General features: G+C 40.0%; 1 protein-coding gene and 1 long non-coding RNA gene across 8 annotated transcripts in view; both read right to left on the bottom strand.

Annotated features, from left to right (window-relative positions):
• CDYL (chromodomain Y like) overlaps positions 1–23820 on the bottom strand; it is a 230361-nt gene that overhangs the window by 25794 nt on the left and 180747 nt on the right. The gene's annotated exons all lie outside the window — the stretch shown is intronic.
• Positions 793–22748, bottom strand: LOC119877874. The gene is made up of 2 exons (XR_005384246.1): positions 22659–22748; positions 793–2553 (listed from the first exon to the last, which is right to left on the bottom strand). It is a non-coding gene; the product is annotated as an uncharacterized LOC119877874 (long non-coding RNA).

Below are 23820 nucleotides of genomic sequence, written 5' to 3'. Positions count from 1 at the left end.
CATATAAAAGGTATTCAAGGGGATCCCTGGGTGGCGCAGCGGTTTGGCGCCTGCCTTTGGCCCAGGGCGCGATCCTGGAGACCCGGGATCGAATCCCACGTCGGGCTCCCGGTGCATGGAGCCTGCTTCTTCCTCTGCCTATGTCTCTGCCTCTCTCTCTCTCTCTGTGTGACTATCATAAATTAAAAAAAAAAAAAAAAAAAAAAGGTATTCAAATAACTTTATTTTTAAAATGGAAAAACTGTAAGGAGGCCTAACCTTAATAGTAAGGAAATGGTTAAATGACCAACGAGATACATCTTGACACATAGGAAGCAGCCATTACTGGGATGTTCACACTGTTAACACCCAGGTCTAAGTGTGTCACAACGGCTACCATTTATTACATGATATGTTACATATGCCAAGCTTTTAACATAAATCTAATTTAAAACTACTGGGGACGTCTGAAAGTGGGGCTGTGTCTGCAGATCTCCCAAGCTTGTATTCTTTTACTTTGTTACTCCCAAAATTATACAGTACAGAAATGAAAATGAAAGATCTCAAAAGTAGTATATACAGTGTAATCAACAATGCATATGTATGAGTTTATTAGAAATGGAAATACATAAAAATGTTATTAATGGCTCTCTCTCAGTGACGGAGTTATGGGTGATTTTTAAAATATTCTTGGTATTTTGTAAACTTCTACACTATACTACCAATGTCAGGGTAAAAACCACTTGGAAACAGACTATAGCAGCCAAAAACCAGACAAAAATTTCTGGGGTACTATTTTTAAATAGGTAAAGATTTATTGGTATTTTTCGAAGTGTACTTTAGCGTAGGGTTGTTTAATCAAAAGCTGGTAAATTAATATGTTGTCAAGGCAGTATGGGTCTGAGCCGTAAGAAAAGTTCAAAACCAGCTGTTACTTTCTTTAGTCTAAAGTTACAGAGCAAACACTACAGTGTTGATAGAATTATTAACCATCCTTTATAAAGTTTAACATTTCAAAACATCCTCCACACCGACCAACCCTAATCCTATTTAACCATAGAGAGCTTATGGCTTTATTGAGATTATATAATCTGCAAACTGAATTTATTAGCAGAGAACTTTCTGAATGAATGTGGAAGTAAAAGGGAGGCTTTAAACACAGTATCCCTTTTTTCCATAACATGTTAAATGATTGAACCCTTTATAAAGAATTATAAAAGTCTCTCTGCTCCAATTCCTTCAAATACAGGTCCCTGTGTGTAGGGATCCCTGGGTCTAAGGCTATATATGCTTATCCTGAGCTGTCTTCATAAAAGACAATAATATATGGTCAGTGCTGCTAAAGGGTTTTTGCTCCAACACGACTGATATACAAGTAACAATTTTGAGCATGCTGCAAATTTCATGTTCTCTTTATGCCTAATTTTGTCTGGAGAGAGTTGGTGAACACACAACCACAACTCAGGTGACTCTAGTTGGGCAGAAAGACACAAAACACACACTGCCACCAGCCACCCCGGGTTTCAGATGCTCCTTCCACAGCCTCACAAGCTATAACCCTTCGCACGCCCACTTCCACCAGCAAACTGCATGCCTCTTTCATGATAAAGAACCACATTTATTGTAGTATTTGTTTTTCTTAAACATTTAATATGCCAAACTGTAGTACCCTTCTTATTAGGGACCTTTCTTATTTTTAAATATGCCAATGACATGGTTTTTGAGTGCCGGGCTCCTATCCGTTTCCCACCTAAGCTCATGGTTTTTAGTGCATGATTTTGCATAGTGCAGTAATTTTCAGGAGTGCATACGTCGCATTATAGCAGAACTGGCTGTAAGTTTTCTTTCCACTGCTCAGTATCAAAGTCATTCTTTTTGCCGGAGTCAAGAAAGAATTTATTCACAGCCACGTTTTAGACCTGGCCTTAAAAATAAAACCATCTAACTAATGATTTGCTTCAAGAGGCCGTACATAAACCAACAAGCAACTGCTCAATGGGGAATTAGGATGGAAATGCGTACAATCAAACTCCAGATTCAGAGAGCTCTTTGGTATTCATCAGCCCAATCCTTCCTGGAGAAACTCCCTATGTCAAGCAGGGGCTCCACCCAAATGCCACCGCACAGTGCCTGGATGCTGCAGTCCCCACCCTAACGGAGTGGGCTTCCATGGCAAAGGGCCCCTAGGCTTCTGGAGCCGAAGGAAGATTCTCCCAACAACTGGAGAGAGCAGAGTGCTCTGTGTGTGTGTGTTCCAAAGTCCTTAAGTGGGCTTTGCTTTCTCTGTGGATCAGTCCTTTGTTCTCCACAGCAGGTTGCCCCCAAATCTCTCTTTCTACCCACAAATCTGACTTTAGAGCTTCATGATCACTTTCAAGCTAATTATATCCCTTTTTGTTTCAAAGGGCAACACCTACCACCACAATCCTCCCCAAGAGACCTGTGTTTAAGGGCAATGGTACCTCAAATGCAATCACCGCCACCCTTGATGTGCAGAGGAGCTTCTCCTCTTCCCTTCAGACCACATCACTGGCCACGACAGTCAAGGGAAACACGGAGGCCCCATCTGTCACCCTGCAGGAGGGTTAGGAGAGTGCAAATGGTCTTTAGAATCTGTCAACACTTGTTGGCCTGTGACTCCCAGCCCACCTAGACTTTCCCTGGTAGGTCCCTCAGGATTAGCCCAAAGGGCATGTCCCCCCACAGCTGGTAAGATGTGCCTGATGACCACCTACAGCTCAGGATTTGGGATTCAGACATCCAGTGCAAGCTCACTTTTATATCACCACTGAGGCCCCTGAGTGCTGTGCTTGGGGGTGCTTTATTTTTGTACACTGTATTAGGACAAACCCTAATTCAGAAATGTAAATTACTTAAGACATGTAATCAAATTGAAATATAAGAATTGCTATCATTAAGACTAAGTCTGCGGGCACCTGGGTGGCTCAGTCAGTTAAGTGTCCAACTCTACGATCATGGGGTGATGGGATCAGCCTGAGATTGGGCTCTGTACTCAGCATGGAATCTGCTTTACCCTCTCCCTCTGCTCCCCACTCCCCTCATGCTCTCTCAAATAAGTAAATAAAATCTTAAAAAAAAAAAAAGAATAAATCTGTCCAGTTTCTGCTGTATAAATACATCTCCCCTGTCCTGTCCATTCCCAATGCTTGGCTATGCTGTGGATGCATTGGACATCTCTGCCTCCCTGGCCCGGACCACGTATTCTAGTCATTAGGTCCTGTGGCTCCAGCCTCTGGACCCCAAGATGGTACAGTGGCACAGCAAATGAGAGGGAAGGCCAGACTATCCTCAGTGACTAGCGCACACTTTCCATAAATGTGCTGGAAACCACAGCAATGCTCTGCGCAGGCCAGGTGAACCTGCCAGAGTCAGTCTATGATCTTAAAGCCTGAGGCAGGTGCCTTCCTATTCCAGCTGTTGCAGCAATTGTTATCCACTCTGGGTCTAGATTCGAAGGTCCTTTTCTTCTAATCATTTCAGTGGCTACCCTGCACCTAGACTCATCATCAGCTCTGGGGTTCTTTGGGGGTGGACAGGCAGGTGAGTGCTGTGTCACCTTTCCCTGCTTACACAACAGTGCTTTGCAAGCTCTGGGACCAAAATCTCTTTCGGGGATACCAATCAGTATTCCTTTATTTAGAGAAGACTAGGAGAAACCAGAGATGGTGGCCAGCAGGACCCGGGGCCAGCAGATTAAAGTGTGTCTTACTGTGGACTCCTCTGCTGGAGGAGTTTGAGAAGGCTGCTTAGACTGCCAAGCAGCTGTGCATGCAACACTCATCCAGAGAGAAAGGCTGAGTAGTGTTTCTGGACACGGCCTTCCCAGGGGTCTTCCTGACGCACCAACCTGGTGTTGGTGTCACTTGAACCCTCCGGCACTTGTTGCACTGGGCTGTAAGGAGCCGACTCCCCTGAGGACACCTCTGTGCCTGGACCTCAGTATCTGATAAATGAATAAATCTGAGACCCAAATGCCACCACTCTGATCTGCATGTCTTCTGCTTTCTCAACAGCATCATCAAGGTCTCCCCTTCCCTGGCCTGCTGTCACTCTGCGCGGCAAACACTGGGTCACTGTCCTGACTATGGCTAGAGACCTGCGGGGTCAGAGGCCTCTGGGTGTCACGTCTTCCCTCCCTTGGAAATGGGAAGAGGGGACAGATGATTTAGGACCCTGCACACTCCATCCAGTTTGTTAACCCCTTCTTAGCTGCCTCTGCACTCTTCTCTTGATTTGCCTGATTTTCATAGTGACTATTCTATACTGTGACCACTCCATTAACCTCACTGCTCCTCTGGTTTCTACTGTGCTACTGCACAGTAGCCACGACAACTCTTATTGCCACAATAACTTTCTTCGAACCTTTTTTACTCAAGTGTTCCTTATAACCAAAAAATTCAAACTTAAACCAAAACTGATCAGATGAATAATTAAGGTTTTCCATAAGTTCGGTCTCTTTTGCATCTCTGACATTATCTCTTAAGAATTAATCAGGCACTTTGCTCCAGGGTCCAGGCACAACCATATGCATCCAAGATGTTTAATGTGAGCTGCAACCACGCTAGCTGGCTGAGTGGGTTCCTAAACTGTACCGAGTGGCTACTGGCACAGTATTAGCACTCAGAGAAACATACTCCAAACAACTCATTCTCTAAAGAGCAAAAGAATACTTAAGAATGGAGCCTGCATAAAAGCCATTTTAGTCCATGAAGCATACAAATTATTTCCTTGAAACTACTAAATAACTCATGAATGCTAGGAATATACTCAAAACAGACAAATGGAAAACTGTGAAATGAGTTAGTTAAAAAAAACCCAGAGTACACAGAATTAGGAAGCATTTTGAAAATCAACAGAAAATAGAACATAAGCTGTGGTTTCTTCAATTAAAATCACCCTGTGTAATTATTAACTTTCAGAAAGAACCAATCTAAAAATATTAGGTATGAAAAAGCAATGAGAAGACTTAAAGAGAAAAATATTGAGATAAAAAGTAGCAATCGAGACTAAGTGATTTTATTATTATTTTTTAAAGATTGTATTTATTTGAGAGGGTGGGACGAGGGAGAAGCAGACTCCTGTTGAGGGAGTCTGATGCAGGGCTTGATCCCAGGACTCCAGGATCACGACCTGAGCTGAATCAGGCAGATGTTTAACTGAGCCACCCAGGCACCACAAGGCTGTGGAACTTTAAGTAAACTTTAGTTAGGGGATCCCTGGGTGGCTTAGCGGTTTGGCGCCTGCCTTCAGCCCAGGGCCTGATCCTGGCTGGAGACCCGGGATCGAGTCCAGCGTTGGGCTCCCTGCATGGAGCCTGCTTCTCCCTCTGCCTGTGTCTCTGCCTCTCTCTCTGTGTGTCTCTCATGAATAAAGAAATAAAAGTTGGAAAAGAATTGGTTGAAATCAGCCTTTTAAGGGTTATACCAAGTTAAACATAAGTTAAAAAGAAAATGGATTGAATGCTGGAGGCAACAGAGGAGGAAGACAGGGGGTCAGCTCACCCACCTGCCTCTAACACCTAAACATCCAGCCTAGGAAAAGAGGACCGTGACAGACCTTCCAGGGGCCAGAAATGTATTCTTAGCCAGTTGCGGGGGGAAAAAAGACCTCAGGGGCTGGAATAAGTCCCAACACACGTCCAGTCAACTGCTTGCTCAGTTGTAAGGGCTCCAGCTGGAGCGGCCACGTTACTTCTGGCTCGGGTGGAGGGAAGGTGGGTGGAAGGGGTGGAAGGGATGGCCTCCCGCGGACGGGGCGAGAAGCTCGCCGAGTCCAGGCCTGTGGACGCAGTCACCACCGGGCCTGCCCGTCCCGCGGGGAGGACGCGAGGAAGGGGCCTCGGGCGAACGCGCCCTCCCTGCGGCCTTCGGGCTGGAGCGCGTCCCCTGCGGGCTCTGCCCACCACGGGGCTGCCGGGCCGGGTGGGGACGCGCCGTGCCACTGTGGCCATCAGAACAAACACCTGGCCCAGAATTAGGCGAAGAGCCTGGCTTCGCCACTTGGCTTTCACGGCCCCGGCTCTTACCCCGAGTACCGGCCGGAGCTGCCGAGGGGCCGGCGGCACCCGACTGCTCACACGGCGACCCAGGACCCCGCACGCAGTTCTGCCTCCACAGGACAGCGGCGGGCTTTGTGCTTCAGAAAATTACAGTCCAGGGCCATCACGTCGGCCTGGTCCCAGAGCTCATCTAGTCTGTCCCCTGCCACGTGGACTCGGGGCTCACGCAGACAGAAACACGCCCCAGACGGGGCCTCCCCCGCAGGTCGCACCCACACGCCTTCCACCCGCACCACCTGCCCCACGGCACGGGACGAGCTCCTCTTAAACCTCAACTGCACGTTACCACCTCAAACTTCTTTGCTTTTGTGTATCTCTCGAGATCTTTTGCAAAAGGCTTAAATAAAATATTAGCAAACAGAATCTAGAATATGCTTTTTTCTTTAATCGTGGACATATTATAAATTTACCATTTTAACCGTTTTTAAGAGCATGAAGTATGTTCACACTGTGCAACCATCACTACTACCGCTCTCAGAACTCTTTGCATCTTCCCAAACCAAAACTCTGAACTCATTACACAAGAACTCGCCGTTCCCCAACACCATCATTCTACTTTTTGTGTCAATGAATTGGACCATCCTAGATACCTCACATACACAAAATCGTACGAATCTGTCCTTTCTGCCTTATTTCAGTAAGAATAATGTCTTCAAGGCTCACCCATGTGGTAGCCTGCACCCATGTTGGAGCCTGTGTTAGAATATCATTTCTAAGGCTGAATAACATTCCATTGTGCTAAGCCACATTTTGTTTATCCATTCATCCATCAGTGGATATTTCTGAGTTGTTTCCAACCTTTTGGCTACTGTGAATAATGCCACTATGAACATAAATGTACAAATATTTGAGTCCCTGCTTTCAATTCTTTGGATACTCCAGCTAGAGGTGGAATTGATAATTCTATGGATTATATAGAAACATCTGTATCTGTTTATATACAAATGGATCATCTGATAATTTCATGTTTGCTTTTTGAAATTATATTTAATATTTTCCTAAATTAGTTAGAATGTGTTTAATTAGTAATTATAATCAAACTCTTGGAGAAGATCCAAATCATGGACTGGATGGTGATTACTTCCACTTCAGTGCTATTTTCTATTTTTGTTTGTTTTCCTGAGATTGGAAACCAGAGAAGACAAGGATGTAAAATCCTTTACATATTGAAGAGGAGTTAATATAATCACAGATAAATCGCACAAAGATCCATGGCCAATTATGAGGCATAGTTTAGAGACAAAACCCTCATAAAATATATCACTTGTTTCTTTTTATGGCCAGAAATTGTTTTCTGCTAGCCAATCTTGCAGTTTAGGTGTCCATATACAGGTCACATGCTTCCCTGTGGCTAGGGTCCAGGCCTCATCAAGCTTGTGCCTCTGGTTCTGACCACTAACCTTGTTACTAAGGTCACTAAGTCTGCTGAATGACATTCTGACAGTAGGAGAAAAAAAGAATTTACGGATTTTTGTTTTTTAGAACAGAAACACTCCAATAAGCAATGTCACTGTGAACTATGCAAACATATACGGTCAGTTCAGAGTGTAACTAAAGACAATCAAATGCCCTTGTCCACGTTTTAAAGTTCTGACGCATAAAGGTCAGTACTCTGCAGCATTATTATATGGAGAAGAATCCTCTGTCAATTTTAATCTTCATTTTGAGTTCCGCAGAGAGCATTAAACTCTAAAGGGATTTGGATTCCCATATCTAGAAAAGCAATGAAGTCCTTAATAGACCCAAAGAAATTTAAGCATCCATCTTTACTCAGCTTTTCAACACATATGGTGATAACACAGTTACAAAGCTATTAGCAACCAACATTTTAGAATCAAAGTTAAGAACACCGAGGAAACTGAAACCCTTAAAAGTGAAGTATGTTATTTGAAGAGACTGATGGAAAACTTTATTTAAGCATGATCAATCTTTAATTACAAATGCAAATTCAAGCTATTAAAGTTTAATTGTACTATGACAAACCAAAACAAAAAAATGAAAAATTACTAGTAATATAAATCCTATAAGCTAAGGATATCAGGATATCTACTAAGCATATCAGGATAAGTTCAAAAATAAATCCAGTAAGATAGGCGATACTTTAAATGCAGTATATTTTATTTTCTCATTAATAGCTTTGATAGTAAGTCAAATATCAGAAAGAAAAAAAACTTACTGAAAATCTCTACACTATAATGTCTCCTTAAAGTACCAAAAAACCAGAACAGAAGATAACGAGACTTACCTTCCTCTTTAGTGCTGAGAATACAGAAGGATTGACAAGAAAAACAAACACAATATAAGGATGACAACTATCTACAAGGTATAATTCGCCAACAGTGGAATCTTATTATTTATTATATCCATAAGAATTTTATTTCCTGCAATAATGATTCTGTCTTACTTGACGTAGAACTGAACTCTCTCAACACTTTTCTTCATAATGTTTACCTTGACTTTTAGGACCAACTAGTTTCTGCAACTATTGCTTTAGTGACATAGTGAATCAATGATAATCTAATTTTTCTATTTCATTTTAATAGTACATGGCCATTAATTTCAAATTCTAGATACTAAAGGAAGATACTATCTACCTTAGATACTTGTAGAGCATAACCAAATTTCTACTCCAAACAGAAGGAACCGTCCTGTTCCCCCTTCACCTTGCACTTTCCTACAACAGCCTAGCAAGAACTGAGTAAAAAGTCAATAGAAGTCTTCCTCTAGGAGAGGGGCAAAAGCATGGAGAGAGAAATCCTCTATGACTCAGGCAGATAGAGACAACTGAAAGCTTACAAGGACACTGAGAAAACCCTTCCAGGAACCACAGCAAGGCAAAACACAAACCCAGCTCAATTCCTGGCTAGAATGACAGACTCATCCCCTACACTAGCTGCCTGAGAAGAACCATGCTCATTTTTAGGTATACATATTATTTATCTCAGTCTTTCCTATTTTTACAAGATGTCCAGCATTCAATAAAAAATTATAAAATACACAAAGATCAAGGTAAAAATAACTTATAGTCAAGAAACAAAGCAATAAAAAAAAAACAGACTCCGAGATGACGGAGATAATGGTACTATCAATATAGAGACATTAAAATAACTAAGATACATGTGAAAGAACCTACTAGAAAAGGTAGACAACTTGCATGAACAAATGGGGCATTCCAGTAAAGACACAGAAACTGTAAGAAAAAGTCAAGTGTTAAAACTCGAAACAACAACAAACCTTGGTGAAGGGAAGAATCTGATTTCCAGAGTTGCCATATTCTTTTAAATGTACTGTGTGTGTGTGTGTGTGTGTGTGTGTGTGTTTAAGATTTTACTTATTCTCATTTTGAGAGTGAGAGAGCATGAATGGGGAGACTCACCCAAGTGCTCTAAAAGTCCTGTTTTTAACAAGTCACAAGACATGCAAAGATACAAGGAAACATGACCCATACCATAATGAAAAAAGAAGTCAACAGAAACTCACTTGAAGAAGCCCAGACACTAAACTTAACAAACACATTAATTAGCTATTTCAAATATGTTCAAGAACAATAGAAAATAATGTCAAAGGATCTAAAGGGAAGTATGAGAAAAATGCCTTATCAAATAGTATCAATAAAGATAGACTATTTTATTTTATAAAATATTTTATTTATTTATTCATGAGAGACAGAGAGAGAGGCACAAACATAGGCAGAGGGAAAAGCAGGCTCCCTGTGGTGAGCCCACTGTGGGACTCAATCCCCAGACCCTGGGATCATGACCTGAGCCACCCAGGCATCTCAAAATAGATTACTTTAAAAAATAGAAATTCTTGAGTTAAAAAGTACAATAATTGATGTGAAAAAAATCACTAGACCAGCTCAAGAGCAGAAATGGACTGGCAGAAGAAATAATCACCAAAGATAGGTCAATTTAGATTATCTAGTCTGAGGAACAGGATAAAAAAAAATGAAGAAAGAGAACAGAACTTCAGAGATGCTGGGACATCCTTAAGTATAGTAACACACATTATGGGAGTCTTAAAAGGAGAAGACGGAGGCAGAAAAAATATTTGAAGAAATAATGGCCAGAAACTTCCAAAATTTAAAGGAAAACATTACTCTGTATACCGAAGAAGCTCAAGGAATTCCAAACAAAATAAAGAGATCCTTGCCTAGGCAAATCATAATGAAATTGTTGAAAGATAAAGAAAAATAATCTTGAAAGCAGGAAGAGAGAACCAACATGTTATGTTCAAGGACCTGTGATAAGATTAACAGCTTAATTCTCAGTGGAAATTATGGAGGTCAGAAGGCAGTGGAATAAATATATAAAGTAATGAAAGAAAAAAGACTGTCAACCAAGAATTTGATATCTAGCATAATTAAACTTGAAAATGAAGGAGAAATTAAGACATTCCCAGATAAACAAAAACAGAGATTCAGTGCCTAGCTGACCTATTTTACAATACTAAAGGGAGTTCTTCAAGCTAAAATGAGAGAACACTAGATAGTAACTGAAATCCACACAAAGAAATAAAAGATAGCGGCAAAGGCAAATGAAAAGGTAGTTATAAAAAAACAGGGTAAATGTTTTTCAGTTCACAATTCTCTTTCTCTTATCTAATTTAAAAGGCAAGTACACATAGCAATAATAATAAATCTGTATTGATGGGCATTATAAACGAAAATGATGAATTTTGTATGACAGTTACAGCACAAAGGAGAGAAGAGAGAACAATGTTATTCAAGAGTAAAGTTTTTATATACTACCGAACTTAACATTTTCCTAGATTAAAATGTAAAGGCAACAACTATGAAAAAAGCTAAAAGTATATCGTAAAAAACAATAAAGGAATTAAAATGGTACATTAGACAAAACCTATATAACATGAATAAAGAAGGCAATAATGGAGTAACGGAGGGAGAAAAAAAGGTGTGAGATATCAGTAATTACAAACACTCAATTTAAAAGGCAGAGCTTGGCAGAAAGGATAAAACGACCTGGTTTAACTCTATGCTACCTGTATGAGAAACACTTTATATACAAAGACATGAAAAGGTTAAGAGACTGGGAAAGACACATGGTACATAAACAATAACCAAGAGAGACCTGGAATGCCTATTCCAAATGAGGCAAAAAAAGACTTTAAAACAAATAGTTGGGGGCACCTGGGTGGCTCAGTCAAATGTTTGCCTTTGGCTCGGGTCAGGATTCCAGAGTCCCTGGCGATCAAGCCCCGGGTTGGGCTCCCTTCTTGGCAAGGACTCTGCTTCTCCCTCTCCCTCTGCTCCTCCTCCTGCTCACTCTCATTCATTCTCTCTCAAATAAAAATAAATAAAATCTTTTAAAAAAATAAATAGTTACAAGAGGAAAGGAAGGCTATTTTGTAATAATAAAGTGTGAAATCATCAAAAAGCCATAACAATTATAAACTATGTGTCCCCAAAGAGCCCTAAGATGAAGTAAGTATGACAGAAATAAACCATTCAACAGTAATCACTGAGGTCTTTAATAAGTGGTCTTTAATCCACTTTCAAAATAGATACTGACCTAGATAGAACAGACTGAACAAGACAGCCTATCAGCAAGGAAAGAAGACTGAACACCACCATGAACCAACTAGACCAACTAGACATCTGGAGAACAACCCACTCAAACACCTGGAAACACAATGGAATGAAATTAGAAATCAGTGACCGAAAGAAATTTGGTAAACCTCCACATCAAAAAAGAAGATCTCAAACTATTAAGCATAAGCATCCACCCTAGGATACTAAGTCAAAAAGTAAACTAAACCCAAAGCAAGCAGAAAGAAGAAAATAAAACTGAGAACACAAAGTAATGAAATATACACTAGAAAGACAAGAGCAACAAAGAAGCCAGAAGTTGGTTCTTTGAAAAAAAATCAACAAATTCAACAAACTTTTTAGACTGACTAGGGAAAAAAAGGAATATTCTAATTACCATAATCAGGAATGAAAGAGTGAATACCATCAACGACCTTATAGAAATAAAAAGGATTATAATGGAATACTATGAACAACTGTAGGTCAAAAATTAGATACCCTAGATGAAACAAATTCCTAGAATGATATAAATTACTGAAACTGACTCAAGAAGAAAGAAAAAATTTGAAAAGACTTGCAACAAGAGATTAAATGAATAATCAAAAAACTTTCCATAAAAAGTGTCACTGGTTAAGTCTACCAAACATAAGAAAGAATTAAAACCAATACTTCATAAACTTTTCCAAAAAAAAAAAAAAGAAGAGAATACACCTCCAAACATTTTATGAAGCCACTCTGATACCAAAACCTCACAAGAGTAATACAAGATAACTCCAGACCAATAACCCTTATGAACATAGATCCCAAATCCCCCAACAACATGTTAGCAAGCTGAATCCAGCAGCATACACAATTCAGTTATATACCATGACAAAGTGGGATTCACCTCAGGAAGGCAAGGTTGGGTCAATATATGAAAATTAGTCAATGTAATAAACCACATGAAAAGACAAAATAAACCACACGATCATTTAAAAAATACGGAAAAAGTGTATGATAAAATGCAATACCCTTTCATGATAAACACTAAAGAAACTAGGAATAGAAGGGAACTTTTTCTACCTGATAATGAGTATCTGTGAAAAATTCACAGCAGCCATCATATCTAATTATGAAAGACTAAACACTTTCCCTATAAGATCAGGAGCAAGTCAAAGATGCCCACTCTAGTCACTTCTATTCAACACTGAATTGGGCCAGGGCAATTAGGTAAGAAAATAAGACAAAAGATCAGAAAGGAAGAAGAAGTAAACTTCTTATTTTCAGATGAGACATAACTGTAAATACAGAAAATCCTAAGGAATTCACATACATATACACAATTATTAGAACTAATGAAGGAGTTGAGCAAGGTGGCAGGACACAAGATCAATGTACAGAAATCAACTGTATTTCTCATATAGTAGCAATAGGAAATAAAATGAAATTAAAGAAACAATTTACATTTACAATATCAGCAAAACGAATAAAATACATAGGAATAAATTTAACCAAAGAAGTGCAAGACCTGTATACTGAAAATAACAAAAGCCGCTGAAAAAAATTAATGATCTAAATAAATGGAAAGAAGGTTCATGTATCAGAAGATTTAACATTGTTAAGGTGGCAGTTTTTCCAAAATTGATCAATGCAAATCGCAGCCGACTTTTAATAGAAATGGACAAGGTGATTCTAAAATTCATATGGAATGGCAAAGAACCTAGAATAGCAAATGATCCTGAAAAAGAACAAAACAGGACTCATACTTTCTGATTTCAAAATCCACTACAAAGCTACAGTAATCAAGGCAATGCAGAATTGGTATGTGAACAGACGTATTGATCAATGGACTAGAATTAAGAGTCCAGAGATAAACATATATCTGTGTTAACTGGCCTCTGACAAGGGTACCGAGGCCATTCAATGTAGTAAAGAATACTCTTTTTCAAATATTGCTGCTGGAACAACACAATAGCCACATACTTATACTATATATAAAAATGAACACAAAATGAATCAAAGACCTAAATGAAAGGGTAAAATCTATAAAATTCTTGGAGGAAGACCAGTATAAATCTTCCTAACCTCAGATTAGGCAAAGGTTTCTTAGCTATGACACTAAAAAGCACAAAAGCCAAAGAAGAAATAGATTAGATACCATCAAAATTAAAAATGTTTTTGCTTCAAAGGACACTATCAAGAAAGTGAAAGGCAACCAACAGAATGTGAGGAATGTTTGCAAATCACATGTCTCATAACGTCTTATAATATCCAGAATATATAATGAGCTCATACCACTCAATTAAGACAAAAAAAAAAAAAAAAAAAAAAACCAACTTAACAACCAGGCCAAGAATCCAAACAGACCTATCTCCAAAGACTCATGCAAATGGAAAATGAGCACATGAAAAGATGCTCAACATCATCAGTCATTATGGAAACACCAAAACTACCTCATACTCACTAGAATGTCTATACTAAGAAGAACAGCAGTAATAACAATGACAAGTATTGGTAAGAATGCAGAGAAACTAGGAACCTCCTCCACTGGTGGTGGAGATGTAAAATGGTACAGATGCTTTGGAAAAGTTTTGCAGTTCCTCAATTGTTAAACACAGAGTTACTGTATTATCCAGTTATTCCCATGTATATATCCAAGAGAACTGAAAACATACGTCCATGCAAAAGCACGTATCTAAATGTTCATAGTAGCATTATTCACCACACCTAAAATGTGGTATGTCCATACAATGGAATATTATTCAGTCATAAAAAGGAATGGCGTACTCATTGATGTTATGTAGATGAACTTTGAAAACATTATGTTAGGTAAAAACACAGGTACTAAATCCACGTATCTGCTTTCATTTATATGAATTGTCTAGAATAGGCAAACTCATAGAGGCAGAAAGTAAATGAGTAGTTATCAGCATCTGGCAGGAAGGTGGAAAGGAGAGTGGCTGCTGAGTATGGGTTTCTTTTTTGGAGTGATGAGAGTGTTCTGGAATTAAAAATGTCGATGGCTGCATGACTTTGTCCTTTTTTGTAAATGCAACATAAAAGCACCTTTCAAATAGCAGAACCTCAATAGACAGTTGCTGATAGAAATAATATGAATGTTTACACTTTGCTCTGTAAGGTATTACAAGATTAAAAACAGTGAAAGTTAAAAAAAATTTGAATAGCCAGATTACTACACACGAAGGGAAATGTTAGGTCAATGTCACAATGAACTAGGATCCTTTATCTGTAACACGATTTTAATAAAGCAAATCCAGCCACATATAAAAAGCATAAAACAATCATTATCAGCTTGGGTTCATTCCAGGGACGCAAGGGTGACCTGGTGTTTTGGGTGGGCAAGGAAGGAAGAGAATCCAATGTAAATACACCTGCTTAATAAAATAAATGAGAAAGGCAAAATCTCAAAAGATAAAGGTAATTCAATATCCATTCATGATAAATTTTTTTTTTTAACAAATTAGAAATAGAATGGAAATTCTTCATTAGTGATGGCCCCAACTGTTAACTCTTCTTTGTATCCATATGCCTTTGCCATGTAGCTTTATGTTTTTCTCCCAATGTGGATTGGCTGTCACAGTTGGTGAATCTGGAAATAGAGGTTTGAAATGGGCTTTGAACAGGAGCTTGCGCTCTTGTATCTTTGATACTGCTGTGACAATATGATTAGTCTGGTTTGCTGGAGGAGGAAAGAACCAATCTGAACCACCCCAGCTGTTCCAGCTGAGGCCATTCAAGATCAGATGAGGATTTTAAATATTTACCTTTATCTGAAGCAGTACAGCTTGGGGTCCTGAGTTGGACTGTTTCCAGTGCTTTCTTAGCTCTGTCACTCACTAGACTAGTTGTGTGTCCTTGAGCAAGCTGCTTAGCTCTGCCCATCAATACATGGGAGTGACAGTAACAGCTACATCACAGGGCTTTTATGCAATCAAATCACTGCTGTACGTAACGTACTTACAACAGTGCCTGATACGCATTAACCAGTCAATGGACACATGCTACAACTATTACATGCCCAATATTTTAATTTGCTCCTTTCTCATCCCCTTTGGAATTGCTGTTATCTCTCATCTTCTGAACTATTTTTCAGAACAACCTATGTTCATCTTTTATAACTCTAGAATTAGAAAAAAATTATTTTTAAGAGATTGTCACTGTATTTTAATCTTTGGATTATATCTTTAGAAAGGAGTCAAATTCAATACTAATATGTTCCTATATAAAAACAGACCTGGAAGAAAGCCCAGGCAAGATCAGGGCTGCCCATCCAACAACCTCAGATGTGTAAATAACAAATGTTCTATGGTACTGAGGTTCTGAGATAGTTTGTTACACAGCAGTATAATGGCAATGGATAACTGATATGCCTGATACACAGTATTTAAAATCTCTACAGCAAACATTATTCTTAATGATGAAATCTTGCAATTTTCTTTCAGAGATTAGGATGAACAGAACAATAAACATAACATGAAAGCAAAATTTAAAAGACACCATTTATAATAACATCAAAAGTATATATATATATTTTTAAAGATTTATTTATTTATTTATTTATGAGAGAGAAAGAGAGAGAGAGAGAGAGAGAGGCAGAGACACAGGAGGAGGGAGAAGCAGGCTCCATGCCGGGAGCCTGACGTGGGACTCAATCCCGGGACTCCAGGATTGCGCCCTGGGCCAAAGGCAGGCGCCAAACTGCTGAGCTACCCAGGGGTCCCCTCAAAAGTATATTAAAAAAAAAAAAAAACCTGAAGGAATCCATCTAATAACAGAAGACATGTAATAAGGTCTCTAACTCAGAAAAAAGACATTAATTTTTTGTAAAGATGCCAATTTCTGTAAATGACCTGACTGAATGCTGTCTCAGTCAAAATTCCAGGAAGTTTCTTCCTGCGGAGTGGAAAATGAAAAGCTAACTGTACACTGTACAGTGACCTGGAAAGGGACAAGAGTAACCAAGGCACTGGAAGGAAACCAAGTAGGAGGGCTTTCTCTACCAGATTATCTACAAGACTTAAAGATACTTCAATTAAGACAATTGGAATTGGTGTAAGCAGAGATAACAGAATGGGCTGACTTGTATACAGACAGTCCCTGGGTTATGCAGCAAAAGTGGTGTAAAACTGGACTCCTATACATACACTAGGGGAAATGACAGACCTAAATGTGAAAGCTTCTGGGAGACAACTTAAGAGAATGAATTTGGGGATTAGGGAGGATGTGTTAAACAGCATGACAATAGAGGGAAAAAAAGACAGATACACTGGAGTACACTAAATTAAGAACTCTGTTCATCAAAAGACCATCAGAGAATTAAAAAAAAAAAAAATCAAGCAAAGACTGAAAAGAGAACTTTGCAACACTTCCGACAAAGAGGTTATATCAGAGGCTGGTGCAGAGTATGCAGGGCTTGTATTTGGAATATGCTCGGAACTTTTACAAATCGGTAAGAATAAGCCGCTGAAGTAGCAGCAGGCATGCTGTTCACGTAGATGAGACGGCAGCAAAAATATGGAGGGGAGTCTAGGGTATTTTCAAGATCGTTAGGGGTGAGTTTCCTAGTTGTAGGATATCAAACTATACTTCTGAAAGTGATGGGGACGGGGGGAGAAGATGGGAAAGCTCTAGCCAGTAGGCTAGATCGGGGCGGGGACTGGCAAACCAGGGTGCCCGGCCCAAATCTGGGCTTCCGTCTCTGTAAACAACGTTCTGCTGGAATATCCAGCTACTACACTCATCTGTTCACACACGCTGTCTAGGGCAACTTTCCTAGGCCCAGATATGTTGTAACAGGGAGCGTAGGCTCCAAAGCCTAAAATACTATTTGGCTCTTTACAGAAAAAGTGTGCTGATCCTTTGGCTACACTGTCCTCTTATGTCTAGTGTAATCATCATAGAAAGGAAGGGGGGGGGAGGTTAGTTCCCTGGAAGACTAGGAGGAGGTAACAGTTTAGCTATTAGCAGGATTTTAAAGCAAAGATTATTTTCTACAGTCTAAATTTGTTTTGCCAACGTGCAGCCAGACTTTCTCTGGCTAAAAGCAGAAAGTGTGGCAATGTCATAGAATCACCAAAGCTAACAACTCCAACACAGAGATATGGGTTGTATTTAAAAACTATTAACTTAAAAAAAAAAAACAAAAAACCATTAACTTAAAAAGGGGTTACAGGAGTAGTTTTTAAGGAAACCACAGATGCTCCCAAAACAGGTAACCTGTAACTGATCTCTTAATCAAAGCAAGCAAACATGAGCAGGTGTTAGTAATGTTACTGAGGATGAACCACCTTCAACAGGTAATTCAGGAACCTATATTCTGATATGATGCTGTCTGTATGTTGTACTCACGCCTGAGGGGCAGGTATAAAGTTCATGTTCAAAACAATTCCCTGTCCCCTGACAGTCCCAGAGCAACAACATTATTCCTTCTCACACACTCCACAAGTATTTCTCATCCCTCCCTATTTTTTTTTTTTTTAAATAACCCAGGCTCCCCTCTCAGTTGTCTTAATTATATTTGAAACTTTAATGTACTGGAGAACCATTACCATGATTAAAAACAACTGAAATTAATGGTCATTTTTGGAGAAAAACTCTCTTGAAAACCATACAATTTTGACGTTGATCATCTGATATCAGTGTGAATACTGGGTCTGCTTATTTTCCACAAATTTAAAAAAAAAAAAAACTGGCTAAAAATCAAATGTGTTTTTGCTGCTTCTCCCCACCCACTCCCAACAAGATTCTGATGTTTCTGATGCTCTCAGAATAATGAAGACTAACCTCATACTCTTCAAGATTCCTATAAATCTTCTCAAAAGCTCTTTCCCTGTATCTCAAGATTTTTTTCCACATTACATCTATCTTCAGAGCTTTCACCACCTAGATTCCATTCCAACAATCTTATAATATATTGTACCTTTCTCAAAGCATACTTCAAAGAGGTGGGCTTCCTTTCTGTTTACACAGATACAAGACAGATTGATCAGTGATTGCTTATCTCTTCATACTAACTAACAGGCATGTCATCTTTGAAGATAAATCCACTGCCTGAAAACTTAAACTAAGAGTCTATCTGATGTTTGAAATAGGCTCTCCCACTCTTGATTAGAAAGTAATTCTTGGTAAGGACTTGGAAGAAATTTGGCACACATCAGCAAAATTCACTGAGGTGGCTCTTAAGTCCACCATGACTCAGTCCTTTGACGGTAAAGTTCTGAAATCAACAGTTCTGAGATACGTATTTATATTTGTCATGTGACATTTTAAAAAAGCTGATTTAAGTTTTTATTTTCACATTAAGAGCACACAATCTAAACAATATTTTAAAAACTATGCCAACTTTAAGTTGTGAAGCAAGACCACCAGACATTTGTTACTGGATTCCCAAGGTCCTCCCTTGTCTCCCAGCCTCTTCCCCAACACATTTATCTCCCCCGATTCTAAGCAATGCCACATTTTTGGAAAGGATAATATCAATCTTACTTGGTAGTTTCCAAAATCCCAACTCTTTTGTTAAATCAAGTTTTCATTCATAAAATGGAGCAGTACAGTTAGCTTTCAATTCTCCGTGGCAACAGGAGTTCTGCATAGTGCTAAGAGCTTGAAAACAGGAAAATAAAGATGAGCCTTCTCATTACTCACTCATTGGTTCTATGCATGCCCATGCAAGAAGGATTTTGGCAGTGTTAAAATACAGGCAAAACCTTGTTTTTTTTTTTTTTTTTTGTGCTTTGCTTTACTGCACTTTGCAGATATCGTGGGGTTTTTTTTTGGTACAAATTGAAGTTTTGTGGCCACTCTGGGTTGAGCAAGTAGATTGGTACCATTTTTCCAACGGCGTTTGCTCATTTCGTGTCTGTCACATTTTGATAATTCTTGCAATATTTCAAACCTATTTCATTATTATTATATTTGTTACAATGATCTGTGTTCAGGGATCACAGCTCGCTGAAAGCTCAGATGATGGTTAGCATTTTTTAGCAATGAAGTATTTTTAAATTAATATACACTGTGTTTTTAGACATAATGCTATTGCACATTTAAGAGACTACAGTAGAGTGTAAACATAACTTTTATATGCACCAAGAAACGAAAAAATTCACTCTAAAAAAAATTCACTTTGCTCGCTTTACTGTGATCTTCACTTCATTGCGGTGGTCTGGAATGAGCCCGCAGTACCTCTGAGGTCTGCCCATATACTACCTCTTGCGGTGTCAGTGTGTTTTTACAAATTATTTTGGTTGTTTCAATCTGGCCACTCAAGTTTGATATGCTTCCGTGTCTTCTGTTTCATATATACCATCATCTCTTTAAAGGTTTGTCCCATCAGGATGACCCTGAGAAGTCCCAGTTCCTGGCCTCCTGGTCCCACTTACCTTGAGATAAAATGTTAATCTGAACTTCCTGCTCTCCACAGTGTATGACCCTGCTAAGTTATAAGGACAAGCAGGGTGAAGGCCATGGGTCGCTTCCTCTTCTTTTAAGAACCTGAGACACTGTTGCTGCTGCCATCTACCCATCATCCTGCCCTTCCCACTTCGTGGCAGACTCTGGCCTCTTACTAATTTGGAGAGAACCTTCTCTCCCTCTTCACCTGAGGGTGGGCAGGCAGATGGCTAGGTCATCTTTACTCCGCCTGGAAGACCACGGGCAGCAGGCAGCCTTTCCCTCCCAAGGACATAGCTGAGAACTGCCTTTGAATTACAGAAAGAGCTCCATGGAGCCCCTCCCCACTCCTCCCAAATACACTGAAAAACTGCTTTGGACACCATATTGGTTTGATTACCACCCAACCCCATTTCCTAGTAAGAAAGTAGCGTTTCCCTCCAGACAGGCTGCCTGCCTTCTGCTTCTGGGCTTCTGTGTACAGATGAGAGGGGGCAGGTCAGTGTCCCCACTCTCTCAAGACTAGGGGCTGCTCTGTAACACAGGATTTTTATTATTTTTGCTAATTTGGAGGTGGTGGGAGGCTCCTGCAAGAAGCTGTCTGTGAATCTGGATCCACCACAGCCAGTATCCCTCTACCTTCTTGCTCAGAGCACTTTGGCAGAGATGTCAGAGGACCTAGTTCTGTCATTTACTAGCTCTGCGACCATAAGCCATTTGTTCTTCCTTATTGTTAAACAAGGGACAGTAATATATATAACATTTGCTTCACAGGGGACCTCAAAGTACTCAAAAGTGATTCAAACCAGTTACTATACTATCACTATTACTAATATTATTGGTAAATATGCTCTTCTGCAGAACAAGGCGAAGGACAGAAACTTGATGCCTCACTGGAGACCTGGGAATGGCTGTTTAACTTGTCACATGCCTGCACTAGCACAGCGGGGGCTCTGACGCGGCTCCGTGGAAGTACATTTCTGATATTCATGGGTATTTCTGGTCCATACCGCTTTCTGTTCAATGCAAAGAAACTAAAGGGCTTCACGAAACTCCTTAAAACCATGTACTTATGCACATACAAATATGACCATCAGCTGAAAGACATAATCACTCCTCTTGAAAAACCACCATCGACCACAAGTAAAACAACACCCGACATCTACCAAACTTCAGGTGAGGTCAGTGATGGGAGAGGACGACTGAATCCAAAGCACAAGCTCAGGTACTTCTTTCGTTACCCTGGGAGGCTGTTCTGATTGGGATTTAGGATTTCTTTCCACCAGAGTGATTTTACTTTATGACACAGTGAAACAGACCCAGAGACAGATGTTGGTTCTTCAAAATGTTTGTAATCACACATACGCAAATGCCAGGTTGGACACAGCCCCTCCCCTGGGAGCCCTTCCTCCAGATTCAGGCCAGTTTGGTTAAGTGTTCTTTGAACCTTGTGCCAAAGGCAGGATACTAATGGTGGAAAGTCCACTTGCCCCACTGTGCACCTCCTGCGCTGCTTCTCCTGGGCAAGTGTTCTTTGTATGGTGGCTGATTCCACCCTACCATGAGCTCCTCAGAGGGACGGAGACTAGCTCAGCACGCCTGCCCTTTAATTCAGGTACCAAGGGTGTAAGTACAGAAACCCCTTAGGGGGCTGCTTCACTCTTTGTGGAGTTGGATGTCTGAACAGCTGTCACCTCACAAGGTCAGTGCTGAACGAAAAGGACTCATTCTTCCACCATCACTCTCTCCACACAATACCATAACTAACTCTTTAGGGTCTTTTGATGATATCGAATGTTGGTGCCTTTTTAATATTATTTGTATGATAAGCACTGTATTTTGCATATGCCACTCTGCTAAACAGAAAGCTTAAAAATAAAGACATTTAAAAACAACCCTAAAATAATTCTTAAGTAATAAGAAATAGTGTCAAAGACTACAGCCACACTGCAGAGATTTTCTTTCATTTATAGTCAACGATCAATATCAAAATGTCAAATGGTTCACATCATGTTTCTACTTCAACCCCTTCACCATACTGAAAAAAATCCAACCTCCTTACCCTGCCCTACAAAGCCCTACATGATTCGGCCCCTGACTATCAGCTCTTTCAACCAGCACTTTTGGTCTCTTCCTTTGATGAACAGGATGCTACTTCTCTCCTAAGCATCCCCTGCAGAAAACAGATGACCCTCAAGGCCACATACAGATAACAATGGCCTCGAGTTGTCTGAATAAATGAGAGGTGGCCCTGCTATCCATATACTCCTGGAAAGAATGGATCAGATCAAATTCTCTAAAACCAAAGCCAACATTTTTCATCATGGTCAGAGGGAAAAAAAAAATCTCCAAAGTGGAAACAAGGCTGAAGGCTAAAACAGGATGCCTACATATCACTTCAATGTCATGCCGGAGCACTGTGAGATGTGTCCACCAAAGATTATGGCCTTCTCTAGGGCTAGGTACTTTCATTTGACTTATGAATTTGGCATTGATTAGGATATTCTAGAACTCTGTAAGCATGGATGTTAATTTTTGAGAACTGATGGTGATATACAATGAATAGCATTGGTTAGAGATACAAAGGGCAACCGCTCAGGAGAGAGGTAACACCGAAGGTTGGTTTGATGGTCCAGAAGGACGTTCACTGGTTTTGTACTTAACCCTGGGGCTCTTCAGGCGGTCTATTCAGGCGGTCGTTCAGTGACTCTAGTCAGTCTCTTGAATTTTCTTTGAAACCAACTTAACCATCATTTCGATTCCTGAAACAAATTTTTGACATATAGTCATTCTGTATTTATGAGACCTGTGTTTATTTTTTGAAAATCTTAATTTGACAGATGCTACAGGTTTAAAACTAACAATGCTATCTCCATGTCCAGCATGGAGCCCAGAGTAGGGTTTCAAGTCAAGACCTTAACCGAGATTATGAGTCAGCCGTTTCATTGACTGAGCCACCCACGTGCCCCAAGAAGTTACTTAAATGGATCCCCTCCTGAGATTTCATTTTTATCTAAGGGGGATTTTTAGACACACCATCCTTTTTGACTTGGAACACTGAGGCCATGAACTATCATTGTTCTCTAGAACAGATACTCAGATTGCTTGGGTTTATGCCTTAAGTCACGAAGATCAGCTGTTAAGAAACAACCTCCGAACCTTGTATTTACTGCGAAGATGGTGGTGTTCACCAAACAGAGAAATACTCTTTCAGGTCTTACAATTGTGCCTAATTGTACTTTTACTGAGCAGTGTGTGTGGGCACGCATGTGTGTGTGTGTTTGTGTACAAGTGTGCATGTGCTCTGTGAACGTGATTCACCTGTTCATTCTCAGGATATTCTCAGGTGAACGTGATTCACCTGTTCATTCTCAGCTTGAAGCCACATCTGTGGCTCCCTGGCAATGTTCAGTGTTGTGCACACATTCTCTACATTATCATGCTCTCAGCTTCATCGCGCTTTCATTTCTATTTGTCTTGATGTCTTCATTTGGAAAAACCAAACCTTGCAGTTTCAAATTGTAAACTGCCTTAGGTCCTTTTTCAAGTTGTGTATAAGTCACCAGAATCACTCCACTCTTACTTCTTGGACCTCTGCTTACGCTTCTCTACCTAGACCACATCTCCCAATACAGCTGCCGTTTAACAAAACCCTACTAATGCTTCCAGGACCCTGGAGACACCTCTACCCTCTTCACCACATTACTGCTGATCTCAGCCAGACACACTCTCTCAAGTCACTTACAGGCATTTGTACATTGCCTTATGTTACAGCCTCCGTAACTGGCTTCTCATCCCAGCAAATACCAGCTCCTGGAGCAGAGAG

The sequence above is a fragment of the Canis lupus genome, chromosome 35, assembly GCF_011100685.1.
Source record: "Canis lupus familiaris isolate Mischka breed German Shepherd chromosome 35, alternate assembly UU_Cfam_GSD_1.0, whole genome shotgun sequence".
Classification (NCBI taxonomy): Eukaryota; Metazoa; Chordata; class Mammalia; order Carnivora; family Canidae; genus Canis; species Canis lupus.
This window is presented reverse-complemented; position numbering and strand designations above follow the sequence as displayed.